Here is a 12188-nt window from a genome sequence, read left to right as displayed (position 1 = left end):
TCGAAGGCAATTAATTACATTTATTTTATAAGTTTATCACAAATGCTTTTACAGAAATAAATAAATGACGTACTGTCTCTTTTATATATTGCCATGTATGATTTGAGTTTAACCTCCATGTAACACAACATTTTACTAGTATCGCAATATGCATTGAGCAGTAGTCATTTTATTTTATTTTAATTCCTATACTCTAGATGACTTTGTTTGAAATTGGAATTACCTGTGAATATTTAGTTCTACCTAACTATAAAACAACCAACTGGTCTTGATAGTTGTTTTGCAAAAATATCTTCTTTTTCTGAGCGCATTTCTTTCTTCTTGTGTCAGTGGTAGTAACTTTTATTTTTCTTAAGATATATTCATTTACCAAAGTTTCAAATGAATAGGATATAAAGTTTTGATAGTAAGTTTACTTCTTTTTAATTGCTAATATTATTTATGTCTAAATTAATCTAGCCAACTGCTATCAATGTTATTACTTTTAAAAAAGGAGATTCTTGACTGTGTTCATTCCCTATTTGACTTTGATTTTAATGAATTTTATAAACATTACCTTTCTTTTTTGCTTCATTGAAATAATATATACTCCCTCCTTTTTCAACATTTAGAATTGGTTACTTAGTTCAATCGTTAGAGATTTCAACACTTTTGAATATAAATTCTTGAGATCATAAGCTTCATTTTATCGCTATCATAGTGATATTTCTAAGTTTTAAATATACCATTTTTATAACCCAGTTTTAAATATTTTTTCATATCCATTATGATTTTTTGTTTGATTTATAAGTTGGTAATTTTTTAAAATTTCTCACCATAATTTCTGTATTTATTAACTGAATTGCACTGTGGTTCCAGTCCTGATGTGCAGAGTTTCAAACCTTTGAAATTTGTGAGCCTTGGTGCATAGTCCAGCATACTGCAGATTTTAATAAGTTTCATGTATTCTTCAGCTGTTGGTTGTAATTTTCATGTCCACCCACTGGATCAAGTTATTTTAGAGAATTTTTTGAATCTTCTAAGTCTCTCTTTGTATTTCTGCTTGAATTTACTAAATACAAAACGAGATAAAAGATTTATTATTTCCTCCTTTAGGTTCTGCCAGTTTGTGTTCAAGATATTCTGAGATGATGTTTTCAGACATGCATGAGTGAAGATTGGTTTACTGGTTTTTAATCATCCTGGTAAATCGAAGTTTTTAACATAGTGAAGTACTTCTCTTCATCTTTATTACTTATATCTATGTTATTTGCTATTAACAACTATTAATATAACTACACCAACTTCATTTAGGTTAGCACTTGCCTGATACATCTTTTTCTATTTCCTTTCTTAGGATCTCATTGTCCTGATATGATCAGTGAATTCCAGCTGACAGCATAAAACTCAAATTAAATTTTTAGAGTATAGTGGCTGTCCTTGTCTGTTAAATTAAGATTTTAGTCCATTTATATTACTGCTTAATAAACGCAGCCACAATATAGTGGTTAAGAAGATAAACATTGGAGGCTGACTTCGTGTTTGAATTCTGGTTCTGTCACTTATTAGCAATTAATGACCCTGGGAAGGTCATTAAAACGTTCTGAGCTCCTCATTATTTGTTAATTTATATTTATACCAGCAATCGTCTTTATGGGGCTCTTGTAAAAATTAAACGAGTCAGTATTTGCAAATTCTTTCCAGCACTGTCTGGAAGGTAATAGGTACTATATAATTATTTGTTATTATTATATTTGAACTAAATTCGCCGACTTTTCTTTGGCTTGTTTTTGCACTGTATTCTTTATTGTTTTATTTGTTCTGCTTTTCCCCTTTTTACCGTTTATTGATTCAGTAAAGTAACTTTTCATCACATTCTATTGGCTTTATGATCTTTTTAAAAATCCATCATGATTTTCCTAGCAAATAGTAAAAAGCCCATTCAAAAATTAAATATTTCCACAGATGAAAGAACAAATCAAGTAAATTACTCATTAAACTTTAACAGAACCCATGTTTAAGAAATATCTTATCCGACAACTTCCAAAAACTAAGAATATGTGTATAATCCTTTCTGTTTTGCTAAAATTCAATGTAAATATTCTTTCAATTAAATATTAGTGTATTTAGAACATGAGCTAGAGAATTGGGGAAAAATACATACTTTCGTATGGGAATATAGGATGATTTAGGCAAAAACTGATTGATGATCAATTTTAAAAAAGAACGTCAGAAAATCTATTAGAGGTTGTCCTTTTTGGTTGAAATATTTTAATTATAAAGCATTAAAATAGGGCAAAAAAGGCTAATTCTTGGGAGCATTCCAATACTATCAGTGAGAAGGGGGAGTGTCTTTGGTGATTTATGTCTTGGACTCTTTGATTTGAAGATCAAAGAGTTTTCCTTCTTCCATTTTTAACACGCCATTAAAAAATTCTATTCTGTGGATCACGTCTTCAGCGTCTGCGTAGCCTCCATGCTAACTAGCTCCTCGCTTCACCACGCCGCTAAGCACAGTAGGTCACGTTCCATGAACTTCTCCCCATCCAGATGCTCTGAGTGAAAATAGATTTACCTTCGATGTGCGAAACCAAATGCTGAGTCTGACTCAGAGCTAAAACTGGGCTATGCTGCCTCTCAACGCGCAGACACTGAGACTCTGTTCAGCATCCCTCTGGGCAGTTTGAACAAACTCTGAAGACAGAAGTGCGGTACCAGCGCGCACGTGCCAGTTCTGAATCCCAGTTTCTCAGAGTTTGTGGGAGCCTTGGATAATATGTGGTTCCATCTTCTCATTTTGCAAACATGGAAACTGAGACTCCGAGAGAGAGCAGGTGACTTGCTTGTTACATTAGAGATTTCAGTGTCCATTCAGAGAAACACTACAGTTTGGTCACATTTACGTGTATCGATGACAGTGTTTTGCTTGTTTGTTTTTTGGGGAGAAGGGTTTATGACACGTTGCTTTCCTACTGGATTGCAAGCTATTAAGGAGAAGAGCTACATCTTGTTAAAATCCGCAGAGCAGCCCCTAATCCCTTCTCAAACTGAAGCCTAACCCCAGGCCTGGTGCTTATTAAGGATTCAATAAATGGTTGAATAATTTATTTCTGGAGGAGCAACTGTAGAACCCTTGTGTTTGTAAACTGAAAGGCAACAGAAATGGATAGTCCGGTGATAAACACTGGTGACAGAGAGGAGAGATTGGCAATTCCATTTCACCCATAATCAGAAATCATAAAGCCACTGGGCATATGAAGGTACCTAACAGGACTTGCATTAAGGGACACAGACACCAAAATTTAGGGAAAGAACATGTTAGGTTCATATTATGAGTTATAAGCAGATTTCCAGCTTAGGAAATCTGAGGCTTCAGTTACGTAAATTTCTGGCAAAATGATATTATTACATTAAATACCCAGTCTGTATTATTTTTTTTTAAGAATACTCCTAGTTTTTTGTTGATCTTTTTATGAACCAGCTTTTAGAACAGTGGACTCTATAATGGTCAAGAACAACTAAATCCACTTAGTGTGAAAACTTAATGAGTGTGTGTGTGTGTATACACACACACACACACACATACATATTCATTGAAGTATAGTCAGTTTACAATGTTGTGTCAATTCCTGATCTACAGCACAGTAAACTTCAGTCATACATGGCCATACATAGATTCGTTTTCATGTTCTTTTTCACCATAAGTTATTATAAGATATTGAATAGAGTTCCCTGTGCTGTGCAGTATGAACTTGTTGTTTATCTGTTTTATATGTAGTAGTTAGTATCTGCAAATCTCAAGCTCCCAATTTATCCCTTCCAACCCCCTTCCCTCCCTGGGAACCGTAAGTTTGTTCTCTATGTCTGTGAGTCTGTTTCTGTTTTGTAAATAAGTTCATTTGTCTTTCTTTTTTTAGATTCCCATATAAGTGATATCGTATGGCATTTTTTCTTTCATGGATGAGTCTCTGATCACCTTTCCTGAGGAAAGCTCAACGGGCAGGAGGAGAACTCTGCAGGCTGCTGGGGAAAGTGATGACGCAAGCCAGGCTCAGCTTGCTTCTCCCGTGGAAACAAGCCTCCTTCAAAATTACGGTGTCTCCAAAAACACAGGCTTGAGTTTCGTCCATGCTTAGTCCACTGTGCATTCAGCCACCTGTCCAGGGAGGCTGTCCTGCACAGGAAGGAGCAGCCGTCCATCTCCACATCAGCACACACTTCCTCCATCCCAGCAGCCCTCTCCCTAAACGCCGGTAGTAACATACTCATGTTTCCATTCTCTGGTCCCTGTTTGAAGCGAGTCACACGACTGCGGCCAGATGGAAGCCGGGGGAGGGGAAGAATCTTTATTCCTGTGCTCAGCAAAGCAGTATCGGTGAAGGAGGCACTGTCTGCGAGAGAGAGGCACGAGCGTCTCTGGCTTTACATTTGCTCAGACTCCAGGCGAAAGATGAAGGCATCTATTACAGTCCTAAAAGGTAACCGAGGCCACCCCATGAATAAAAAGCAGTTTATCTCCCACAGGAACCTCAAATTTATTTCGAAATGAAGAAGACAGCCTCTTGGTTCTCAGTCTCAGTTTAAGCCTGGCTGTAATTTTATGACATTTCCCACGTAGTTGAAAGTTACTCACTGCATCTCAAAGACAAAGACCGTTAGTCCTCCTCTGGTCTGGGCACTCTGAACAGATTAGACAATGACAAAAGTAGTTTCTTCGGCAATGTTTTAAAAATCAAATTTCTGAGATTTTCCAATACAAGGTCGGTGCAGCTAGAATTCAATATATACTCCCAGACATCAAACGGAGAGGCGGTGGTTTTAATGTGTGTGTGTGTGTGACAGCGTGTGTACGCACATTTTAATACAACTTCTGGTTAAAAAAGAAACAAAAGCTGAAAACAGAACAAAAAAGAAAAGGAAGAACGGGGAGGGCCTCTTTATTCATTCTTGGAAGCCAGCATTTAAAAAAAAATTCATACTTGTCTGGCACTAATGCAATGAACATTTCTAACCAACTACTGATAAATGGAGCCAATGGTGCATCCAGAAATTTTAGTTTTTCTTCACTTTTACCGTGGTTCTCCCTCATCCCTTTGCCAGCTGTGGGCTTTCTGTGGCTCTGAATACTTTCCGTGGTCTCGAATACAAGTGTATTATCCGTAACAAGAAGAGGGTACTCTAGGGTTTCTCCTATTTAGGGCTGTGGTCTCAGCCCATAGTAAAAATTAATATAAACAGTAAGTGAAAGGTTAACAAAATACTGTGTTAAATTTGAGGCTCTGAGGAATTAAATAACCTGACAAAAGAGCATTGAAAGTAAGTCAGATTTAGGATTCAAACTCAAGTCTCCTATATCTGAATCTGGGAAAGGTATGCTTAAGGAATAATCACTTCAGCTTGTTTTTAATTTTTTTCTTTTTTCTGGTTACTTCTCCAAGAAAAAAAAAAGTGATAATTTCCTTCTTTAAAGTAAAATGATAGATTTAAGAATCCTTAAAAGGTATTTTCCTTGTCCAACTGGATGGTTATTTTTTTGAGCTGCATAATCTCAGATCTCTTGTTTGTATAATAAAAATAATTTTCTTTCATTTTATGCCAAGAATAATGTCTTCAAAGAATATGCAGAAGAAATATATATGATATAAATTTCTTCAGATTCCTTACTTATAGTCCTTAGGGAATGATTCTCATAAAGAATCATCATCATTTCTTCCAAATGGCATATTATACTTGCTTCAATTAAGTATAAACGGAATACTGCATTTATTTACTTGTTCAAATCCAATCATTACATATGGAAATAATTAAAAGAGACCTGAGTTAAATTCTAAATTTATTTTATAAAAAGAAAATACTATGAATATTTTTGGATAGCAAAAGCAATTTGACAAGGGAGAGGAGCCTTGCTTCATGAGGTTATTTGTATGTTCTTCCCCGAGGGGGAGGGAAAGACTCTGCAGGCAGAACTTATTTATATATTTGAAACTGCATCTTATTTCTCACCTCGGGTATCTCCCCGTACGTGCCAACTGTAATCTATCAACAGCTGAACGGCTCGCTGCCCTGAAGTGTTCCTGCACATGCCTGACTGAGCTATCGGAGAGGCTGCTCGGATTTTAGGTCCTTGCAGCTTACTGGTTCTGGCACATGTTGTAAGTTTGATTTCTTCTCAACTCCTGCTCTCTTCCATCAAAGGGGCCACTGTCAGGTAGTTCCGTAAAAACTGGTGAATTAGACAATTAACCATCTTTACTGCCTGTGCAAAGTAAAAAAAAAAAAAAAGTAATTCTTATTACTCCAGGAAAAAAATCTTTACCGTTTATTTGAATTGAATGATTGAAGACCTCCAATAAGTTATAGTATTATATATTATTTTTTTCCTCAAAAGTTTATTTTTTATTTTTTATTGAAGCATAGCTGATTTACAGTGTTAGTTTCAGGTATGCAGCAAGGGGATTCAGTTATGCATAAACATACGGATATGTTTTTTTCTTTTCAGATTGTTTTCCATTCTATGTTATTTCCAGAAATTGAATATCGTTCCCTGTGCTGTACAATAGGTCTTTATTGTGTATCTATTTTATATATAGTAATGTGTGTCTGTTCATCCTCAACCTCTAATTTATCTCTCCCCATCCTTTCCCCATTGGTAACCAGGGTTTGTTCTCTACGTCCCTAAGTCTGCTTTTGGTTTGTAAATAGAATGTGTATCATTTTTCTTACATTCCATTTACAAGTGCTATCATATGATATTTGCCTTTCTCTGTCTTACTTCATTCAAGTACATACTATACTATAGAAATGCTGAAAGAAAGCCCAGTGTTACACTATGCTGAAAGGACTTTCTGGCCCACTTCCTGTACCTAGACGCCTGAGATGAGACCAAAAACTCCCCTAGGATTTTGTGCTGTAATTTTTCCGTATGTGACAGTCATTCGTGTTGATCCTCATATATTTCCAGGCATTTTAACATTTCACTTCCCCACTCCCTTTGAAGGTAAGCATGACCACGTGACTTGCTTCAGCCAACAGATGTGGTGTATCTCACCCTTGAGTGGAAGCTTTAAGAGCTGGTACGCAGTTCTTCCCTCCTGTTTCAATAATTTTGGAAACAGACATCAAGACGAAGCCTCGGGTTGTCCTAGATTCTGGAGTAACTGAAAATCCCCAGTTGGGTGTGAATACGTGTAAGGAATACATTTTTGCTGTATTCAAGCACTAAATTCTTTTTTTCCCCCTTTACCTCAGCTTAACTTTCTGTCTTTCCAGATACACTGTGTTCTCCCAGAGATCGCTCAATTACAAATGAATTAAGGAGTAAGATGCAAAAGGGCTCTATACCGAAATGTAGCACTGTGTGTGCCTCAGGTTTTATTTATGTAAAATTAAATTGGGAGGAATTGGTTGTTGCTACTAGCAACTTGCTTCCTTATTAACCACCCAAATGATGTTAAGAACCCAAATCATGCTCCCCAGACAGAGCCAGACAGCCTGTTAAATATGCATGCTGTTCTGTCTTCTCCAAGTCCTCCCACACCTCTCTCCGCTCCTTGTCATGGAAACTTCTCGGGGCTGGAGCGGTGTGTGCCTCACTCAAGCCAGCAGGGACATGCTCCCAGTGGTGCCCAGTGAATTCAGCCCCACTCACTCACATCTCACCTTCTTATGATGCTGGCTAGCTCAGTGTTATCTCAAGCAGCATCTTTTTTTTTTTTTATTGAAGGGGGGCAGCTTTTTCTTGACTTCTCATTTACACACTTCCTTTTACCTAGAAAATAATTCAAAGACACTTTGCAAAGAGCTGACTCGAGCCACACTGGCTAGGTCCAAATTGTGGTGCTAACTTTAGGGCGCTCGGCAATAACAAAACAGCTGTTCTGCATCTTTAGTTGAGAATAAGGAAGAAGTACTCTCTACCTCACAGGGTTACATGAAGATGATGTGAAATAATCAGCATGGACAGCTTCCCACACCAAGCGCTGTAGTTACCACCCACGTCAAGACTGACCATTCATGGTGCTGGCGACTAGGTCCTCGCACTGGGTTCTGAGACTATCCCTATCATGTAATTTAAACGACTGCAAACATGCATTAATTTGTCTCTTTTTGTAAAATTTGAGTAAGAACTCCTTAATTGAGCAAATAGGGGCTTTTCCAATTTGGCGTCCCAATCCTTGTCACACAGGCCCTTTCCTGTAATTACTGACTGAAAACAGAGCAGGCGAGCTCAGAAGGCTTCTGACGGGAGCACCTCTGGGGAGGGTCCATGTTGTAGGCTGCTTTCATTTGGAAAATGCAGACCTAATGGTGTTATCTCATTTAAATAACCTCTAAAGAATTAAATAAAAATTAATCAATTACTTCATTCCCTTTAAGGTCTCTGGCTCTGGCAAAATATATCTCCACATCTTTGGTTCCCTACCCACAACGATGCGTGTCAGTGGAGTGAGGTGGGCCCACACCACTGCAGTAATATTTAAGCAATCTACTTCGATATCTTAAAGGTGGAATTCATTTTTTTGGGGGTTTTAATTTTGCAGTTCCTAATTCATGAGTTTTTTTTTAAAGTTGGGGTATAATAATTTCTTACTATAAGTACTATGTTGTCCAATTAAATAACATTCAAGTCACTGCTTTGGAATGGGGTAAACAAAAGGTCAAATGAAGACTGTCCAGAGATTTATGTACTTGAGTCTCTGAAGATGTAATTCCCTAAATGGACCGATTTTAAAATTTTTATGTTACTGATGTACAGAAAACGTTTCCATTAATTTACGCAAATTTTGAGTTTTATATTTATAGCATAAAATGTTTCTAGGAAGTAAAAGAGCAAGAGATATTAGCAATACACAGGAACCTGACATAAATTGTAGAAGCCCTTTGTCTGTGTAAGAAAGGACACTTTGATTAAGCAGATACTTTTAAAGTAAAAAATCTACTTTCCCTTCAGAGGCAAAACTGTAACGAAGTTATATAAATCGTCTCAAGTCAAAATCCTAGCGGCACCGCTGGAATGTCTCTTCCATGACTCATTATCTTTTCAAGAAAGAAATGGAGATGTAATAAGTAGTAAAACCTATTGGAAATAAAAGTATCTCCTAGAATATTTTCATCATCCAGTAGGTTAGATGCCTGGAAGCTTTTAGGTTGTAATTACTGCGGGAAAAGCTGGGAAGGGCGTGATCGCTGGTCACGCCTCGCTCCCAGCTGTAGAGATGACGACAGTATCCCAGAAATCAACATCATCTGCTCATCAACCTGCATAATTTCATGCAATCTGCGCCCCAGGTACAGTCTAAACAGGGTTTGGTGGAATAGTGTCTCAGCTTTCCTGTCTTTTTTTTTTTTTTAGGTTCCAAAACTACCAGACCAAAGCGAAGTACGAGGCAGAAGACAGAAACCCAGATTACTAAACCACGCCTTTGTAGCTGTCACTCCTCTGTGGTCATGCCAAATGGCTGGCGATGCGGAAGGGCTGAGAAGATGGCTTTTTGACCCCACATGGCTAGGGAAGAAAAACTGGAGTCTAAGGTCACTTCTGTGTGGCCCCAGTAGAACCTTCAGATTTGGGGTAGAGGTCCAAGGTGCTGTCCCTGGAACCAGGGTTGAACGGCAGGGAGCAAGCACCTGCACAGAGAGAAGCTCAGCATCACCAGAGAGGACCCTGGAGGCAGCTCAGTCCCCCCCACGAGACCGCCCTGCTCTGTAAGTTCTTCTTCTATCCCGGCACCCAGAAGAAACAGGCAAAACTAGTCAGTGAAATAAATAATTCCCTAGGTCACGATTTTTATTACATTTTTTTCAGACTTAACTGAAAAATAACCAGGGACACAAGGAGACAAGGTGATATGAATAACAATCACCGGATGCAGTTAGACAAGAACTGTAAGAAGCCATCAGAAGCTGGAACTATTCTGCACAGAATTTGGAACAACTATGATCACTATGTCTGCAAATTAAAATGCAAGATCAAAGCAAGTTTTAGGGATTTCTAAACCATTCTGAACACTGCATAGCAAGTTTTTTAAAATAGGATGTCTAGAGCTGTGACAAAAACAACAGCAAGTGCGTATATACCAGTTGATTAAAAAGAATAGGTCAGACGTCTATGAAGAGGGAATCAGTGAACTGAAATATAGGTGATGTGAAAATATCCAGAGTAAATCTGAAAGAAAGAAATGCCAGCAGTGGGGAAAGGCTAAGAGAATAAGGTATAAAATAGGAAAGTCAAACTTCTGATTCTTCTGTAGGGCTATGATGAGAAGAGAGCGTGAGTAAGAAACACTATTTGAAGACATAATATATGATATTTTTCAGAATTATTAAAGAGATCTAAATAGAGATCAAGAAATTTTTAAAAACCCTCAAGGATAATAAATAAATAAATAAAAAACACCTGCATAAACACATCACTGAAAAATTGCAGAACACCTAAGAGAAGAAGCAGTTATTTTTTTTTTAATTGGAGTAAAGTAGGTTTTTACTGTTCACAAAGTTACATCAGATTTGCAAACATTTTTTCCCCTGCATTCCCCCATTCAATCTGACAGACAGCGCGAGGGCACTTTTTCCCTGCATCTGCAGTAGAAACCTTAGCAGCAGACAGTAACTGCTCCAGGCCTGGCAGGGGCAGTTTTTGACTTCAAAAAAGCTAGGGGAAAATGGAGAATATCTTCGAAGAAAAAAATATGGGGACTGCCAGATGTACTGTGTAACAGAGAAACTAAAACTCAAATCCGAAGTGTGTTGAAAGAAAATGACTGCCAGCCTAGAGCTGTGTATTCAGGGAAGGCATCCTTCAACAACACGGATGACAGAAGTTAACGGGACCTTGGCACAAGAAGAGCTCTGTTATAGGAAATGGCAAAAGGTTCACTTCGACAGGAAGAGTGGCAGCATACGGAAGTTCAGGGATGGAGGACGAGACTGACAACTATGAAAGAGGAAATAAACACAGGTATGCATGTACGTGTGTGCACATATAACACCTAATACACACGCGTGTGCGTGTATATGTTTACACGGTTTTGTATATATACCACTGAAACTACAAAAGAGACGATTGTTATTTTGTGAAACTTTAAATATGTGTACACAGTATTCTTACAGATATATACATTTATACAATTTAGGAGTGAGGTAGAACATACATTTAAAATTTCTGAATGACCATTTACTACTGGACGGTAAACAGAAAGAATAAAATAGCAGTTAAGTTTTGATGCGTCAATGATTCAGGTTTTAATTTCTGTGCTGTTCTTTCCAATGCTGTAAGCCACTTATCTATTTGAACTTATCTGTTTATATCTGTAATTAATATGAATTCATTAAAATCCAATTAAACTTCAGTGCTTTGGTCACAAAAGCCAGTATTTCAAGTGCTCAACAGTCACATGTGGCTAACAGCTACTATATTGGACAACACAGACACAGAACACTTCCATAAGACAGAAAGCTCTACTGGAAAGCTTTACCTGCAGAATAACTCATGAGATAACAGAAAATTACTTCATGTCCCAAATAACTGAGAGAAAAGGAAGTTAAAAAAACACACACAATCTTAAAGAGGTCAAGAAATTAAAGTGTACATAGGAATAAAAGTAGACATTGAAAGCATAGGTTAAGATGTAGATTTTAAATCATAATGTTTAGAATTATCTTAATATAAACGGACTAAGATCTTCTAATTAAAAGACAAAGATTAGGAGTTTGAATCCAAAATAACTCAACCACTGGATAGCCATCTGAAAGAAGCACATGAAAGCTTGAAAATACAGGATAAACAGTTACACCACACTCACAAGCAAAAGCAAGCAAGTGTAGCTATATTAATGTCTAATAAAATAAATATTAAGGAATAAAGTATTGCTAGGGATAAAGAGGGACTCTCTTAATCATCAAAAATATTATATGCCACCAGTAAGGCAAAGGAATTTTAAATGTGTATGCATTTAGTGACCTAAATTGAAATAAAAAGCATAACTTCACAGAACTAAGAAAAAAATTTAGAAGACAGCTTCAAAATTATAATGGACAACTTTAACATGTCTCAGTGATTTAAAGAACAGCAGAAAACAAACAAAAACAAAGCATAAATACAGGACAGAAATAGACTCACAGACAGAGAATACAGACTTGTGGTTACCAGGGGGGTGGAGGGTGGGAAGGGACAGACTGGGATTTCAAAATTGTAGAATAGATAAACAAGA

General features: G+C 37.2%; 1 long non-coding RNA gene across 1 annotated transcript in view; it reads right to left on the bottom strand.

Moving 5' to 3' along the window:
- Positions 1-5983: 5983 nt before the first annotated feature.
- The window catches only part of LOC140690037 (uncharacterized), a 152039-nt gene continuing 145834 nt past the window's right edge, over positions 5984-12188 (bottom strand). The window contains exons 3-4 of the long non-coding RNA XR_012065230.1: positions 7639-7747; positions 5984-6235 (exon numbers count right to left, since the gene is read on the bottom strand). This is a non-coding gene — a long non-coding RNA (uncharacterized lncRNA). The remainder of the gene's footprint in view (positions 6236-7638; positions 7748-12188) is intronic.

Source organism: Vicugna pacos, chromosome 28 (genome assembly GCF_048564905.1).
Source record: "Vicugna pacos chromosome 28, VicPac4, whole genome shotgun sequence".
Taxonomy (NCBI): domain Eukaryota; kingdom Metazoa; phylum Chordata; class Mammalia; order Artiodactyla; family Camelidae; genus Vicugna; species Vicugna pacos.
This window is presented reverse-complemented; position numbering and strand designations above follow the sequence as displayed.